The 18,064-nt window shown below is 37.2% G+C and overlaps 1 protein-coding gene across 5 annotated transcripts in view; it reads left to right on the top strand.

Moving 5' to 3' along the window:
• Nucleotides 1–18,064, top strand: part of b3galt1b (UDP-Gal:betaGlcNAc beta 1,3-galactosyltransferase, polypeptide 1b) — a 148,625-nt gene that overhangs the window by 71,148 nt on the left and 59,413 nt on the right. For 4 of the 5 annotated variants that reach the window (XM_079880349.1, XM_079880346.1, XM_079880347.1 and 1 more), the window contains exon 2: nucleotides 3,146–3,200. The gene's annotated coding sequence lies outside the window, so the exon portion shown is untranslated. The other variant, XM_079880350.1, reaches the window with a different exon arrangement.

Here is an 18,064-nt window from a genome sequence, read left to right on the forward strand (position 1 = left end):
TCGGTCAGTGACTTCACAGCATTTTTGCATGAAGGTACATCTTAATGAAACTGACTCCAGACTAGCTTCCAAAGCAGCATTACATCATGTCTAATGATCAAATTCTAGTGAGCTAAAGAGAATTTTTAAAGATCCCGTCAGAGTTTTGTGGCTATTATGTGACTATATTAGCATTTAGTAGTTATGTGCATTTAAAATGTACAGTCTTTCTCTTTTGACATCTTGTTTACAGGGGTATGCACAGAATAAAGTTCCTTAAAATTAGTAGTTAGTTGTCAAGGCAGCATTTATAATATTTAAGAATGTAAAGTGTTAATGTAAAGTGTTAACATTTTAGTTTTAAAATTGATTAGCAATACCAAATAATTATTTGGAAACTAGACTATTTGTTGTTGAAAAACGAGACACTCTGAGTTTTGAATGGCTGCGATGCTTATTTAACAGTAGAAATCAGTAGAAAAAAGTGATTTTTATTAAATAACTTGGAAAAAATGTCAGCGGATTTCAATGAAATAGGTAAACACACACAAAAAAAGAAACTTAACATGAAACACTATTGTTTAGCAATTTTGGTATGTATTGTGGAGTTGAAATGTAGTAGCCAAGTCTGCAATAAATTAGAGAAAAGGGTGTTTTAATATTACATTTTTTTTAAAGAAGTTATTTATAAATGATTTGACTTTAGATCTTAGGTGTGCTGTCTGACGCTGAGACCATGTGACAGGATTTGGACAGGTCTTGATAGATTCCTACATCCAGAGACTGTCATGTTTAATGCTGGGTAGATGTAGAGTTATTATGAAATGCACATGGAGGATGGCAGAGAGCATATGAAATGCTCTTCCCTGCACAGCTCTCACTCCTGTCCCTATTAGACGTGCCTCACCTCTCTTAGAGCTGTCCGTATCCGTCAATGCAACTCTGCGCTCTCGGACAGGCCACTGTGGACCTTCCAAACAAAGCGCCTCTAATAATCAATTCTTCCAGTCACAGAGCCTGACAGACTCATAAAGGAATGCAACCGTTCATCTCTCATCCATCTTTTTTGTGTCATCTCCTCCTCACTCTATCACCGTCCCCCTGTCTTCATTCTTTCTCCTTGACTTCTTGTTTCCTTTCTCTCTTTTGCTTTTGATTATTGCTTGTTAGAGGCCGAAGGTGTGTAGGCACCTATTGTATTTGTATGGCAGCTTCTAGAACCGTATGGCAGAATGTCATGATATTTGGCACAGAGATAGGGGTGGGTGTGTACTTCAATCTCAGAAATCTTTAACTCTATAGTGCCATCAACAGGTCACAAATGCACTTACATTTCTGCTCGTAACTGGTTAATCATGTGGTCTAGAAACGTAATATTTTTTTAATTGATTACTTGGCTCACAATACTAGATTTTCTGTAATGGATTTTAAAGCACCCCTATCATGCTTTTTTAAATATTACCTTTTCTGCATGCAGTATAGCTGTTTGTGAATGTAAAAGGTCTGCAAAGTTTTAGAGATCAAAGTGCACAACAAATTAAGTTACTCTCTCCTAAAAGATAGAATCGATACTGAACCACTGAAACAAGTCGTCAGCAATTCCAGTCTCACTTCCTGTTACACATCTATGCATCAATATAACAAACTTGCATAATGCCAGCCTATAGTCTTCACTGGCTGCCAGCGAACAACGTCTACTTTGACACCCTCAAACACTGTAGCTGAGGCCTGGAAGAGTTTGGTTTGTGTTGTCGACATGTCGAGAAGATGCTGTTTTCTGCACTGCGATTCCACTTTGCATGCATTTCAAAAGGATGAGGACTCATGAATACGGAAAAACCGTGCCATTGTTCGTATCTCTGTTTATCAAGCACAGAGGAAGCCTCCGGAGCTGAAATTCAGATATGGTAATAGGTGTTTAGTTTCTGACATATGCTGTAAGTGTAAGTGTCAATCACAACAGACTGGGCCATCTGACCAATCAGAGCAGAGTAGGCTTGCGAAAAGGAGGGGTTTAGAGAGACTGAATCTTCGGACCGACCGTTTTAAGTGAAGTGAATGCCAAGTATGGCAACCCATATTCAGAAATTGTCCCCTGCATTTAACCCATCCAAGTTAATGCACACACATTAGGAGCAGTGAGTAATGAGCACACACACACTGCAAACCATGGACACACACACTCAAGGGCACCTCAGTCGTTTCCTGCCAGTATTAAGAATCAAAAGTCCGACTTTCTAACCATTAGGTCACAACTCCCCATTTACACTCTTTGATAAATGAGGTGATGTCCAATGTGTTGTTTGACCTTGGATGCATGTAAACCTATTGTAGGAGAACTTCAAAACAAAAATAAGAACCTTTTAAAAAGCATAACTTTAATAGTTTTTCACATACTCATTTCCCCCCAATCTTTACCAAAATGTGTGGCAATGATCTTCAGACCAAGCCTTTTAAATTGGATATCTGATTTTTAAATGCAAATGTAACAATGAGGGCGCCAAAGTAAAGCTGTATCTTTGCAACGGTTTTATGTATGGAACTGAAACTTAGTTATACACCAAAGTGTTTTTTTGGGGTTTTTGTTTTTTTTACAGAAAAATTTAAGTTTGAACTGAAACCAAAAATGAAGTTTAGTTAATTTAATTTTGGTAATTAAACTCTGAATGCTGTTCAGAGTGTTGTGTTCGCAGGTGATAAATCAGCCGTAGTAAAGGTCTCCGTCAATGAGCCGCCTCTTGATATTTCAAGCAACTTTTACTCTAGCATGCTGTTTGGTCACAGTGAAGTGCGTCCACACTGCTGACATGTTTACTGTTGTAGCTTGTGTGCACGTTGTGTGCATGAAATAGATGCTGACACAGTCAAAACACGTCATTAAAAAAGTGCTAACTGTTTCGGTAAATGATTTTGGCACTACAAAACTGTTTAATCCGAAAACTATTTTTTGTTGTTGTTGCCTTGAGTGCCTGGTGTGTCCCTGTGCATTTTTTGTCGGGGACAGCGTCCCCTGGTGGTCAATTGCTATCCCCTGCTTCTTTGCACGTTGGTAAAACTAAAGCATCTCTGCTGCTGCTCTGCTCAGTCCCGTAATTGCTGCTCGCAGCTATATTTTCTCTTCCTTTTCTCAGCCCCTCTCTAATAACCTCTTGTCTTCTTTCCACAGATGGTTGGAGAAGAGAGGAGAGACAATGGTATACTGGAAAAAGGTCACATCTGAGGTACGATATGGCGGGATGCTTCTGAAGAAGGTTGGATTGCTGTTGATTGCTGTTTTCTGCCAGAGTGCAAAGTTGTGCTATGATAGAAAACAAACTCTTGTTGGCTTCTATACTTTAAACTCTCAAATATATCAAAACCTTTTTCAATAGTTGGACCCAAAGTAGTTTTGGTTTATAACGCTGTATGCTGTTTATGTGCCGTATATATCAAAAAATATGCCCCCCTTTAACCACAGTTTTTATAGGAAGAAAAGCGTTGAAATTTGACCTTCAGATGTAGCCTTGTGATGTCTCGTACATTTTCTCTTGTGTTTTGTAGCAAGCGCACTGAGATACAGGAATTAATTCAAAGACCCTTTGAGTTTTCCACCATAAATTGAAGTTATTACCTCAGGGTACCGGCCAAAATTACTCCCTCTGCAAATTATTTATATTTTCCTGTTTTAGAAATGAGCAGCATTTGCAGACTAGTGCCTGATTAACATTCTTCAGGAGAGTTCACACATAGAGCGACCGGAAGTCATTCATTTTCAATAAGTTCAAGAGTTTGATGTTCATTTTGTTCAGGATGCACTTCTGCTGTTTCTATTCAAACTTTCCCCCCTGTAGAATGTAAACTTTTATTGCTGAGAAAACAGATTCCTTGTAAAACAAGAAAGACATGCTATTTATCTAGTCGACAAGTCAAGTCAAATTTATTTGTATAACGCTTTTCACAATACACATTGATTCAAGCAGCTTTGCAGAAAATTCAGGATTTTAATGTTTATAATATTCTAACGTTATTATTCATTATGCGTTTAGCAAATTAGAGCTGGGCGAAAATATTGTTTACATTTTGTAATGATACAAGCAGCTGAGATATGCTATATAAAGTATATATCGCCCTATACAAAAAAACTGTATGTGTGCATACTTATATATCCAACTTTATATAGCTTAGTGATAATATAGTTAAATTTTGTGACAAGGTAAAAAATCTGGCATTTGAGATTTGCTATATAGTAGTATCGCTTTAGCATGTGATTTATCGGTTGTAAATATATATAGATATAGATAGATATATGTATGTTGTATATATATATATTGTATATATAATTTTCAAAAGCTGAGGCAAGTTGAGTGATGTACCAATAATGTTGAAAGCCCACTCCACAATACAGCCAATTGCCAACCTGAAGCAATAAAATTGCGGTTGCTCCATTAATCTAGTTGTATATGAAATTACCACAGAGTATGGGCTAAATTAGAGGTTCATGTATTTTGTATTTTATTCTAATGAGAGGGTAAGGAAAGATTTGAGATACTGAATGTGGCTTTCAGAGATCATATAGTTGTAATATAGCAGGGCATATGTGATTCGGCTGTGTTCGGTGTGTGTGTGGACACATTTTTATCCTGTGCTTCCACTAAGGAGCAATTAGCATTCATTAAACCGTCAGCCACACTTTAAGCGCCTCACAGGGGGAGTGCTCTCATTTCACCATTTGATTTTCCTTTGTCTACAAATAGAACAGCACAAAGAGGACTCTGTGGTTTGGAGGCACAATCTGTCAGCTGGGAGTTTGGTGAAACCACTGGGCTACTAGTTGTGCTCATTAAAAACCCTTTGGCTTTTTGTCAATTGGTGAATTTTTATGTGAATGACGGACCATTGTAAGCAATGCCAAATGTTGCATACATGCATATGTTTTGAGTAAGCTGGCGTAAATGTTTTGTGCACTGAAATGGTTAAAAGTTTGGGTGACATTCTTGACAGAACTCTGTCTTTTGAAGCTCATATTAACAGTGTTACCCGTTCTGCATTCTTTCATATTAGGAATATAAATCGTCTGCGTCCTGTCATTTCACTCAAGAGTATTGCTACGCTTGTGCATGCCCTTGTAACATCACAAATCAACTATTGTAATGCTTTGTTTTATGGGCTTCCTTCCAAATCTCTTCATAAATTGCAGTTGATACAAAATGATGCAGCTAGAGTCATTACCAAAACTTCCATTTCTGAACATATTTCTCCAGTTTTACAAAATTGTCATTGGCTCCCATTTAAATTCTGTGTAAATTTTAAAATTTTACTTCTAACTTACAAAGCACTTAACAACTTGGCTCCTTCATCTTCTAGATCTTGTTCACATACATACTCCTTCCCGCATTTTAAGATCAGCTTCTGCACTTACACTTGTTCCTCCACGCACTCGGACATCTTCCATGGGGTCACAAGCTTTTGGTTATGCGGCTCCCTACTTATGGAACTCACTTCCTGTAGAAGTTTGCAACAGTTCTAGTCTTTCGGTCTTTAAATCTCGTCTTAAAACTTATATGTTTAGGTAGGCTTTTATGTGATTTAATGTTTGTTGCTGTACTGTCTGGTTTTATTGTTAAATGTCATTGGTTTTATGGATTTTGTAAGGTGTCCTTGAGTGCCATGAAAGGCGCCTATTACATTTTTTTGAAAAAAATGTGCCTATCAGACAATTTGTTTTCGATAGTAAACCAAGTAATTTCTGGTAATTAGATGTTACTGAAACAGATAATGGCATTAGAATGTGAAGGTGATATGTGTAGTTCCTGTTCAAACAGAATTGCAAATTTAATGACAAATTGCAAACACTCCTACCAGTGGTGCATTATGCAACAACATATGTTTCGAACAGTAGTATGCCACATTGCATTTTCAAAATAAGCAAGTGTTGCCATTTTGCATTGTGTGTGTGTGTGTGTGTGTGTGTGTGTGTCTTGTGGCAGTCCACTCAAATAATGAGTCAAAATAGACACAGCTGACATTACTTCTGGTCCATTCACTACACTGGAAATGGAATGGTCTCAATTCATAATAGCATACTATCATACTATGTTTGCTATTTTTGCTATATAGACTCTTAAAAATAAAGTTCCCAAAAGGGGGTTTCACAGTGATGCCATATAGAAGAACCAAATTTGGTTCCCCAAAGAACTTTCAGTGAACAGTTCTTAAAATAATCATCAACATTTTTATAATCTAAAGAACCCTTTTTCACTGTAATGAACCTTTTGGAAAGGTTCCATGGATGTTAAAGGTTCTTCATGGAACCAAAGATGCCAGTAAAGAACCTTTATTTTTAAGTGTGTAGTATGCTATTGCAAGTCAAGAGCATTGCATTGCATTTAGGGATGCAATTTTGCATGCATCGGGCTCTGTTGTATACTACACATTTTGGCATTGGTAACAGGTATTTGCATTCTATTCATACAGAAAATATTACAACCCAGGCTCATTGGAAATACATGCCTTTGGCGGCATTTCTGCAAAATTATATTTCGTTGCTTCTTGCATGTTTTGCTAAGCTTTCAAAGTGAAATGTCCAAAAGCTTTTTATCCGAAACAGATGAATGTGAATCTGGCAACGTTTTATCATGTTTGATGTTGTCGGGGCAGTTTGAAATGAAATATCAGGTGAGAGGTGCTAAAAAGCCACACATATGGAGCTGGTTATGTGATGCAAACATCAAAATGTATCAGCTAATGTATCATGCACTAAAAGTGTTTGAGGTCATAAAGTATTGTGCAATGAGCCGCGTGAAAATAAATCTTCGTCAATCGATAATCTGTCACTGTAATCGTAATTTGTGCGAAGAGACATACAAGTCTTTGGGTTTTTACTGCCACTAGTGTGCATTTCAGCTGGAAACTGCAGTGATTTGAATGTATGGGTACGTTTTTGGAGTTGTGCATGAATGCATTATAGAGACAGTGGGAAATATTATGCACAAGAAAGCATGCTAGACTGCTATTCTGAACATGTCCACTCAAATAACAGACTGCAGTTCCATTTGTGTTTCCACTACTGGTGTATAATTTATACCCTTCACCTTTAACTGAGCTTAGAGGTTTCTTCTTTGTGTCTGTGCTGTGGAGATAGAGGTTTTCTCGTATTGATCGTGTTCAGTGTTTCTCTCTGCTGAATTGTGACGTTTGATAGGTTAAAGGGAAGTCTCATTTCCTGGGCTTGCTTCTCCATTCTTGCTGGGGTTTTTTTGCACTCTAGAGGTTGCTTAGATGGCCTTCAGGACTAATAGTTTTTAAAAATTGGATCTCTTTGAATGAAGAAAGAGGGCCATTTCCTGGAATCAAGGCATTTTACGACATATCAAAGGACTGTAAACACTCACATCCTTTCATTCGTGTATAAAAGTAAAGACAGCGAAGAACAGTAGGCATGCACAGTCATAATGATCTTCTTTTCAGAAACTTTACTTGGTACACAGTGATGGCCGTCCTATCATGGTCTCAAGAGGCTGATTTGTACTACAGTAAGAGTAATCATCAGAGACTTCATCTCCTGCTTATGCAGAGCTGCTCTGATAAAAGAAAAACAAATTAATGGCTCTCATCGCATGCATAGACACAGAAAAAAAATATAGGAGAGTAATGACACTGCTTATTATATTCCAGTATTTTACAAAACAAGCTTCCTGTCACGATTTGACTGGGAATCGGCTAAATGATAATCTGAGCAGTTGTACATTTTCATTTTCACATATTGTTTGAGCTTTTCTTCAACAAATAGCAGACCACTGTGCAAATCTGAACCACATATTGGTGTTGTCACGTGTCAGTGTATGTTTGAACTTTCAGTTTGTGTTTTGATTGGTTCCTGTTTTCCTTTGTTCTTTTCCCGCCACTCCTTCGTTTCCATGGTTACTGTCATTATCAGTTCAGTTGTATCACCTGTTTAGTCTATCATCGTCATCTGTATCACCTGTGTTCCGTTAATCAGTGTCATCTATGTTTGTATTTAAGTTCCGTCTCTTCGGTCGGTCTTTGTCTGATCTCCGTTACATTTAGTTTGTGTTGTTTCCTGTTTTGCACACACACAATAGTATCAAATATTACTGATAAATTATTATAATATTTGGTAATATTGTGTGTGAATTAGGTTATATTTTTATATTTTCAGTTTTCATTTTAATTTAAGTTTTAATGATTTTATGTGCCTTTGCCATTTTATTAATTTTTGTTATTTAGCTTTAATTTATTTTAATTTTGGTTGCAGTTTTAGTTTTAGTTTCAGGGTTTTTTTTATATTTTTTTTTATCAGTTAACATTTCTAATTTGGCTCCAAGTTTTTCATCTAGTATTTATATTTTATTATATTTCAGCTTTATTTCAATTACCAAAAGAGATTTTTTTTATATATTTTTAGTTTTAGTTAACAAAACGGAGTTAAGCTGTCAAAATGTGAATCAATACGTGAACCATGTTGTGTGATTCACCACATATACAAATGTATACACATACAAGAATCATAATTACAAAACATTTTTTGATTCTCGTGCAGAGCTGACAGAAAACAGCATGCTACTGGGTGTCATGACAACAGCAAAGTTTAAGGTTTGATGAAGCATTTCATTTAAATTTCTGTTCTGTTCAAATCCAATGCCACTTGCTGAGTTGCATTTTTTCTGCACTGCGTGGTACTGGACAATGGCAGTAGTCTTAAAGAGACTATTTTGATTATTTTTGAGGATTTATGATTTCAGACTTTTACAAGGCATTGTGGCTGCCACTCTAGAAATGTTCGATGAATCATAGACCATTCAATTGAAGTGGCTTCAACCTTCATTTACCATCTCAGCAGCCCTACAAAATTGTGATTGGCTCTTAGACGTGTGCTTATGGTGTCCTTACACTGTAGCAATAAAATCACAAAATAAAATGCGAACAAATGTGTGTATACATAATATAAGGATAATAAAGATAATCCTTATATAGCTTATATGTATAATTCATGTGCATATATAAATTTACATAAAATTATAAAAAAAGAAATTGCATGTCAACATCCAATGAAATGGAAGTTGCGATCGTCTTCCCTTTTGTGACATATATCCGAGTGAAATGGCTTCTCGAACAAGGCCCCGTTTACTCGTACATGGTTATTTTGAAAAACGGAGACATTTCCCTTCGTTTGTGCCCTTCGTTTACACGCAAACAGAGAATTTGCATCTGAAACTGATTCTTTCTAAAAACTCTGGCCAGAGTGGAGATTTTGGAAAACTTAGTTTGCACGTTTGCAGGTAAACTGAGAAAAACTGAGTTTTAGAGAGCCGACTAGGGCTGCACGATTAATCGAAAAAAAATCACGATCTCGATTCAGACATAGATGCGATCTCATTTCTTAATGATGGCGATTCACTTCCGGGTATGGTCTGCATTCAGATCATGCTGCATTCACGCGTTATTATTGGTCACACTCACACAATAACAAAATAGGGTTGTGATGGCTGACCGACGATTCGTGTACACTAGTGGTTGGGAACGGAACCTATGGCTCGCGAGCCATACCTGGCTCTTTGACAAAAATCATGTGGCTCGCAAGCTCTCTCACCCTGTACCAACAAACTAAAAAAATAAATTAAGACACATCAACAAAGATCGGCTCTCTGCAGAAAAAGCAGCCAATTACAATTCCCTTGTTGTACAGCCTACCGAAGTTAATGAAAAGTGTATGATAATAATAATAATATTCAAGTTGTAGGCCTACCGGCAAAAGTGCGTGTTCAGTGCTGTTCGCGAGCGTCACGAGTCACCACAGCAATCAACTAACCGGTTACGTTTCTGTGGTAAATTGTAACCTACAGCTCCTGCACTGGATTCAAGCAGCTGCAGCTTGTTTAAAGTAATGGCGAAAACCATTTTAGAACAGCAGCGAAAATGTAAAAGTAGGCTATATAAACTTTAATATATCCTTATTGAAACGCGTGCTTTGCTGTGCTTTTACTTTCACTTTTGCCGCAGAGACTCTTTTATGTCCTATAAATGTGTCTATTTTTGATAATCCGCACAGATTTCAGTTGATGATCCTGTTTAAAGTTATTAAAAACAAAACGTGAATGAATGAGAAAGAAAAGAGCAGGATGTGCATTATATTGAAATTAAATATAAAAAGCGCGATAAGTCGCGAAAGAGAACTGAATTATACTGACAGGATGCAGTGCGCGCGCTCCGAGCGCAACACGGACAAGCAGTCTTTGTCTCTGGTTGCGCGCCTAAACGGCCAAATAAACACAGAAATATTTCTAAATGCCAAGTCGCGTATTCCCGTAAGCACAGTAGATGTAAGTACTATGTACATTCTGTGCCAAATGGAGCAAAAATCACAGGTTCTATTTTTATTTATTATTGTATATGTTAATGTTCTCTTATGTTCAACAACATAAAGCTTTAAAATTATTCACTTTAAGGGGTCTAAAATAAAGAAAAGAGACAATTTTTTGTTACACCTGCACTTTATTATACTGAATGTCCTATGATTTTTGTTGTTGTTGTTGTTGTTTTGTACTTAAGTGCAATACATTTTGGTTGAAAAAATGAGAATCGTGTAAGAGAATCGTGATCTCAATTCCCATGGAGAAAAATCGTGATTCACATTTTAGCAAGAATCGTGCAGCCCTAGAGCCGACGTCACAGTATGTGACTATTTTCGGGATTCTGATTGGCTAACCTTACACTGCTCTTGACGGCATATACGCGGGTTCGTGTAAACTAACACTTTTCTGAAAACTGACAGGGGTGCACGATGTTATTTTTGAAAACAGAGAGGGGTGAAATGTCCGTTTATGAAAATAGCCGGCCACGTGTAAACGTAGCCCAAGACAAAATGTATGGTGGGACCTGATTTGATTGGTTGGATTTTTGTCATTGCCAATTGGTTAATCTCGTTTGAGTGACAGGTTGCCCCGCCCTCACGATGAAACATCAGAGAAGAGATGTTGCTTGAAGTGGAGGGGAAGTTATTTTGAGTAAAGATTACGAGGGCACATTAATAAAAACAACAATGAAATGCATGGATAAATTATTTATAATAAACACTGCAGTATTCCATGAAAAGATAAGAATTGTCAATTTTGATTTCATGGTGACTCAATCTGTCCTGTTCATAAAACAGCTTACAGTACTACTGTATGAACTAATAACCGATTTTGGCGATAGCTGTGAGAATATAAAAGATAGATAAATATTGTACAAAAAACATTGCTGTTTCTGTGAAAGCATAATAAAGGCTGAAAGCTGCATGCCTCATCTGTAGCTTGGTCAATTATTCTCTCTTCATCCTTTGTTTTCTGCCAAACTGACTAGTGAGCACAAATTAAGCGTGGGTTGTGTGTAGGCGTGTGTTGCGTGAGAATAAGTTGCGAACAGTTATGCGTTGGAGCATGAGGGCAGGTGTGTGGAGGCGTGGATTGTGTATAAATTACTAAGTCATCGTGGGTTGTGTGTTGTGAGAGTTTTACTGTGACAGTGGTGGTGCTTTATGGCGAGTGATTTTCCTTCCCCTCTTACTCGGTTTCTCTGAGGTTATTCACAGCTTCTTAGTGGCATTCTCCTCAACACTGAATCCAATAATCAATATTCCTGATCAACTGGATGTGAATTAATATAGGTAATTAAAGAAATGTTGTATTATTGTGGTCCTGGCATAGAGAACGAAAGATTGATGTTGGCCAAATGGAAATCTACACTCACTCTTTATTCACTTCTATGGTTCCATGAAGAATCTTTAAAGGAATAGTTCACCCAAAAATGAAAATTATCCCATAATTTACTCACCCTCAAGCCTTCATAGGTGTATATGACTTTCTTCTTTCAGCCAAACACAATCAAAGTTATATTAAAAAAATATCCTTGGCTGGGAGTGAATAGTGTCTGAGTTTGTGAAGCTCTATATAGTGCATACATCCATCATATAAGTAATCCATACTGCTCCAGTGGGTTAATTAAGCCTTCTGAAGCGAAGAGATGGGGTTTTGTAAGATAAATAGCCATGTTTAAAACTTTATAAGTTAAAACCATTGGTTTCTGGCAACTGAAGTCTGACGTAGTAAGTATGATGTAGGATGTACTGTACGACGTAAGCTTAGGTGAGAATTTACGAACGCGGAAACGCAGAGGATAGAGCAAAACAAAACACAGGTCACAAATTAGAAGTCGTTTTAATGAAAATTGTCAGAGGATTTTAATATAAGAGAAGAGGAGCTCCGTCATACGTCGGGTCAGAGGTCACTTTTCCGCCAGAACTCGACTCTCTCGTGAACGTGCGCCGTTGCCGGAAGCCAGTGATTTATAGCTCGGTTTATTCATCACACTGTACTGTTTAAGGTTGAATGCATTGCATAATGGAATACAGTATTGCTCGTGATCAGCTCTGCTATTTGGTCATTTGTGTATTCTGTGCATACAGAAAATGTACATACTGTACGTATACTATATACTGATGCAAACTTGGAGTAATGCAGTAGAAGTAACAAGATTATACATATTAAAGTGACAAGAAGACAGATGTAAAAGCATGTTTTGTCAATTCATATCCTTTTACAGGGTTTTAATCTGGGGTCTCATACTTAAGTATTACTGAATTAGCTTCTTTGTACTATAAAACTCAATCGACATAAAAAGCTATTTTTGTAATGAATGTCTCTGGGATTTCTTAAACCCTAAACGACTCTTGAAATTTTCTGAATAGAGTGACTTCGCAGAGCAATTGCCCTTGAAGTCAGATTACATTTAGCAGGGATGGAGAAAGAACAGTTGGCAACTTTCGACAGTCATAACTTGAATGGTTGATAAATAAATCAGTATTTACCCTCTTAACCTCTGGAGTAGGAGTGGGCCATGTATGTCACGATAACGGTTTATATATTCAGTAACCATGTGAAAAGGCCTGTGTTTGGATATTTCAGTAAATAAAATACTTGACTAATGAGAAGTACTTCATCTCATCTGATTGTTTTCTCTTTTCATTTGGAGCGCAAACCAAAAGATAAGAGTAAACAGTAAAATGAATAGTTCTAAATCTATAGACCTTGTGTAGCCCCGCCCCTTTTCAGCCCCACCCCCCATTTCCACAGCATGAAGGGAAGATCTTACGGATTTATGAATGAATCACTCGTTTTAAAATCTTCCTGGTCTACTGACATTTGTAGTAAATGGTGAGGTTATGTAATTGTGGAAGCGGTGCATGCTAGATCTTGCAAAAAGAGAGCAGGGTTAGTGGAAATTCATCCTCAACTCCTAGATTAGTTATAAGTAGCTTGGAAAAAAATGATTACCTTTATGAAACTACTGCACTTGGATCCTTCCTACACTAAATTGTTTTGCGTTTCGGAGGCTTTCCAGGCAAAGGAAATATGTCATTTGTAGATGGAAAAAAAATTGCTACCTTGCATTATATGCCTTTCCTGACAGCCTTGTAGATGTGTTTTTGTTGAATGTAGTTTACTGGGAGGTTAGGCAACAGAAAGAGAGAGATGTATTTACATTAGTGTTGTGTCGCTTTGAATTTACGGGTGCAGGAAAGCTCTGTGTATTTCTCTCAGGCAAAGAGGCAGTATGTTTAGGCTTTTATGACTGACAAATAACCATACAGTGAAAGAATCATTATTTAAGCTTCGGATTAGAGATTTCAAATTGAGTCGGAAAGTTGAAAAAATAAACAGTTGTCAAAAAAAAGCCTGCAGTTCTCAAATCCAACAGATCTGGCTGATATGTGTTTATTCAGGAAATCGATATAAAGCGAAGGCAAAGGAGTAATTGATTTAACACATTCCATGCATGGCCATTACACTCCACTAAATAAATCTTATATACTTATATATTTATATATATATATATATATATATATATATATATATATATATATATATATATATAAATATATATATATATATATATATATATATATATATATATATATATATATATATATATATAATAAATCTTATATACAATATATATACAATTCCACTGCATTTAATGCATTTTTTATTCCTTTAATAACCTGGATGTTTCATCTGGAACACCATAAATCTCTACTGTGCCAGTTTTTATTCAGTGAACAATAGGCGGTATACTTTAGGATTTATATGTGTATATAAATACTCATTTCTTCACAAAACCAGCGGATCATTTTACAAGAACAACTGATCATTTTACACAGTTTCACTGTGTAGGCGAAAACATGCTGCACCTGTAAGGTTTGATTTTAGAACGTCCTTGCCAGTGTAAAAAAACAAAACGGTTTTGCAGTCGTGCGATACACGGTAGACCTGTGCAGGGTCAACCTGAGATCCTGGAGACTGCAAGGTCAAAGTCAGTCAGAGAGGCAATAAATAGACTACAGTAGGTGGAAGAGGGGGGGGGGGGGATGTTTGTGCAGAATAGCTCTCACTTTCACCAAACTCATTTAAAGGGGTGGTTGATTATGATTTCACTTTTCTAACTTTAGTTAGTGTGTAATGTTGCTGTTTGAGCATAAACAACATCTGCAAAGTTAAAGAAATTGCTTTTTAAGGACTACAACAAACGGCTGGTAGAGACTACACGACATTCCTCCCGGGTTAGTGACATCACCAACCCTAGAATTTACATAAACCCGCCCCCTGAACACGATTTATAGATTATCAAGACAGAATATGCTAATTAATGACTAGAAGATAACTACACATAAGCTACATGAATTCATCAACTAATAGGGGTGTAACGGTACGTGTATTCGTACCGGACCGTTTCGGTACAGGGCTTTCGGTTCGGTGCGCGTGTGTCCCAAATGACTGAATGCAATATTTTGTGTGCGGAACATAGGTACATTTTCGTTTTTCCACACGAACATATTAAGTGGCGGAAGTCTCCGCGTTCAGCGCAAATCCCGCCCTGCAGCTGATTCTAATGTTTTACCAGCTGTTTTACCCGTCGTCACTGTAACCTAAACCAATGAAATAGACTGCAGAGCGGAAAAAAAAAAGCTTTTCCGCTCCGTGTGCGCCGCCGCACTCTCCGTTCCGTGTGTTTCCGTGTGTGTGTGTGTGTGTGTCCGTGTGTGTGTGTCGGCCCGCTGCGCTCTCTGCTCAATGTTCGAGTCCGCGTTTGCGCTGCGCGTTCTGCTCTGTCGTTAACGGCCCAAACACTCCAATCATGTACCGATCACGCACTGGAAAAGCAAAGTCTGCTCAAATAAGGTGAAATTTCTCAGTATAGACTTCTGTTTGCTCAGCTGGTATAGTTATGCTGGCAACAATGGTAAAATTACCTGCTCTGATCACATGCTCTGGTAATAATAGCTTTGTACTATAGCTTTGGACTATATTTTATTTTGATAATTATTAAAAAAGTGGGAAAAAAAATCTTAAATTGATTATGTTGATTGATTATTGAAAAATAATAATACGTTGATATATTTATGCTTAATATTATTTTAATATAGGGCTATTTTCTGTTCCTTTTTTCCCCCGTTTCATTTAATTAGGTGATTATAAGTTTAATTATTGATGATTACAAGCTTGGAGGAATTGCAATTAATTACAGCAAATTGTGCAATTAATTAGTTCTTTTTTTTTTTTATCGATTCCCAGCCTTAATTTTTAAATATGAGCAGGTACAAGCTGGGATTGGTAATGCTGCACTGTAATCATAGTTATTTATTTATATTTTTCATTATATTTTATTATGTGATATTGGTTTGAGACTGAGAGTATTTTATTTAGTGGAGAACTTTGCAGCAGTATTTTATTTCTTATTCTTTTTTTTATTTATATCTATTTTATAATATTTTATTAAAAAGTGTTTAAAAAAAGTGTAAACAAATTGTTAAAAAAACGTTTATAGTAATAAACAACCTGCAGTTTAATGTTTGCATTTCTTTCCCTTACTGTACCGAAAATAAACCGAACCGTGACTTTAAAACCGAGGTACGTACCGAACCGTGATTTTTGTGTACCGTTACACCCCTATCAACTAACCATTCAGAAACATCCTGTTGCTTCTACATGTTGTCACTTCTTGAGTCTCTCCATCATTGTCTGACTCCGGTTTGAACATAAAAGGCTAAAAGTTTTAGAAATTTTCAGTGCATGTCTGTGTGAGTGCAAGCTGTTGAAGCTCCGCCCCCTGTGCTGGGAGCAGCAGCTCATTTGCATTTAAAGGAACAGTCACAAAACCATGCATTTTTGCTCACCCTCAAAAAGTGACAACTTTAACATGCTATATAAAAATATATGTGGGGTATTTGGAGCTATAAAATCATTTCAATATCTTACTGACCCCAAACTTTTGAACGGTAGTGTATATGGGGAGCGGAACGGAGGTCCAGTGGGATCTCATTGTGGGCGGAGCTACAAAACCAGCAGAAATAGAAACCCATCCAGCAAAATGCAGTGTTGCTTCACCATGTGTCCATCAGTAATATATGCTTGTTTTGCTTTAATACGTCCAGCTGGAGGAGGTTGCTGATGAAACCTTCAGGCTAAATGATGTTGTGTTCCCATGCACAGGTGCAGCAGGTGTATTTCTCAAGGAGAACACGTTTCTCCAACACAAGCTGAGGTCACAGATCCTATGGCCGTGACAATTTATGGTTGTTTGACAAATTGAAGTTGCTTTGAAATTACACAGAAAGGTCACTGAGTGATTGTGTCGGTTCCTCCCCACGCCGTGTTGTTGTGTCTGCTTCGAGCCATCTGAGAGCTCATGTGCCACAGGTTTGACTGGCTCTTATGGATATGGAGATGCTGTGTTCTCTGCATGCCAAATTGCAGTTTTTGGCTCTTTTGTCTGCATTTGAATGCGAGTTGACACCGTAGCTCTTCTCTTCTCTCTCGGCTGTGCATAAATCACCGTTTTAGGCTGAGAATAAGGTGAACATTGATTTTGTTGTAGCAGGTTGAGTGTGGAGTGTTTCTTCGGAAAGAGGATGAATGGATCTGCTGCAGATCATGGCAGAGCTGTGTGTGTGTGTGTGTCTCTCTTCATCTGTCTGTCTCTCTCTTCATGGTATCAGATGCTAATTCCCAGGGTAATTTGATCATTTCTTTTTTCGCCTCTCCTTTTCTCCTCTCTTGTCACCTTGTCTTCTTCTCTGCTTGTATCCTCTTCTCTTATCGTGTCTAGTCTTGTCTCGTCTCCTCTCATTCTGTCTTCTCCTCCCGTTTCATGTTCTCTCAGTGTTTGGCAAACTGCTCAAAAAGTGTAGCAAGATAATCCACTATATACTAAAAAAATGTAAAAATAAAAAAATAGCTACATTCACAACTATCCTTCAGAAAAAGGTTATAGTTACTCTAAAAATGGATGGAAATTGTAGCTTAAAATCGTAGCTTAGTCTGTAAGAAACCTTTTTTCATATTTTTGAAATTTGCTCTCCTAAGCTGCATTTATTTGATCAAAAATACATACATACTAAATATTATACATACTATATACAAACTACAGTTTTTCTGAATTGCTGAAACACTAAACCCCATTCTCTGAACCAAATTCTCAATAGTCTAAACCAATTTGTCGAACAAATCACTCTTTCTGTAAAGCATTAAACAAGTTCAGGTAGTTAAAACACTGTTTGCAAATCTCATGCACTCTTTTTTCAAAACTCTAAACACATTCTCACTCACTAAAACACATTTTGCACTGTGATGCACTTAATGTTTCAAAATGCTAAACACAGGTAGGCGAAAGTTAAACACAACTGCAACACAGTTCACACTTATTTCTAATGATGTGACCAAACCAAACCAACTGTACATAATACAAGTCAGTTCATAGTCCCAAAATGTACTCAAAAATGTTGCACTGAATGTTGATACCAACAATGGATGGAAACTATATAAGAGGGAGTGAAGGAGGATGTGTGAGAGGAGGTGAACAATCAGGAAGAGGAAGAGGACGAGGAAGAGCAAGGTGTGGAGAATGTTAAGGCTGGATCTGCTTTAGGGTTTTTCCCTTTGTCTGCAGAGATGACATTGACTGAGATGTGGAGAAACTCCTCCGGCCGGACCAACATGAAGACATGATGCTGAAGCAGAATCAAATCTCTCTCACTGACATTGATTTTTCG

Source organism: Squalius cephalus (genome assembly GCF_949319135.1).
Source record: "Squalius cephalus genome assembly, chromosome: 9".
Taxonomy (NCBI): domain Eukaryota; kingdom Metazoa; phylum Chordata; class Actinopteri; order Cypriniformes; family Leuciscidae; genus Squalius; species Squalius cephalus.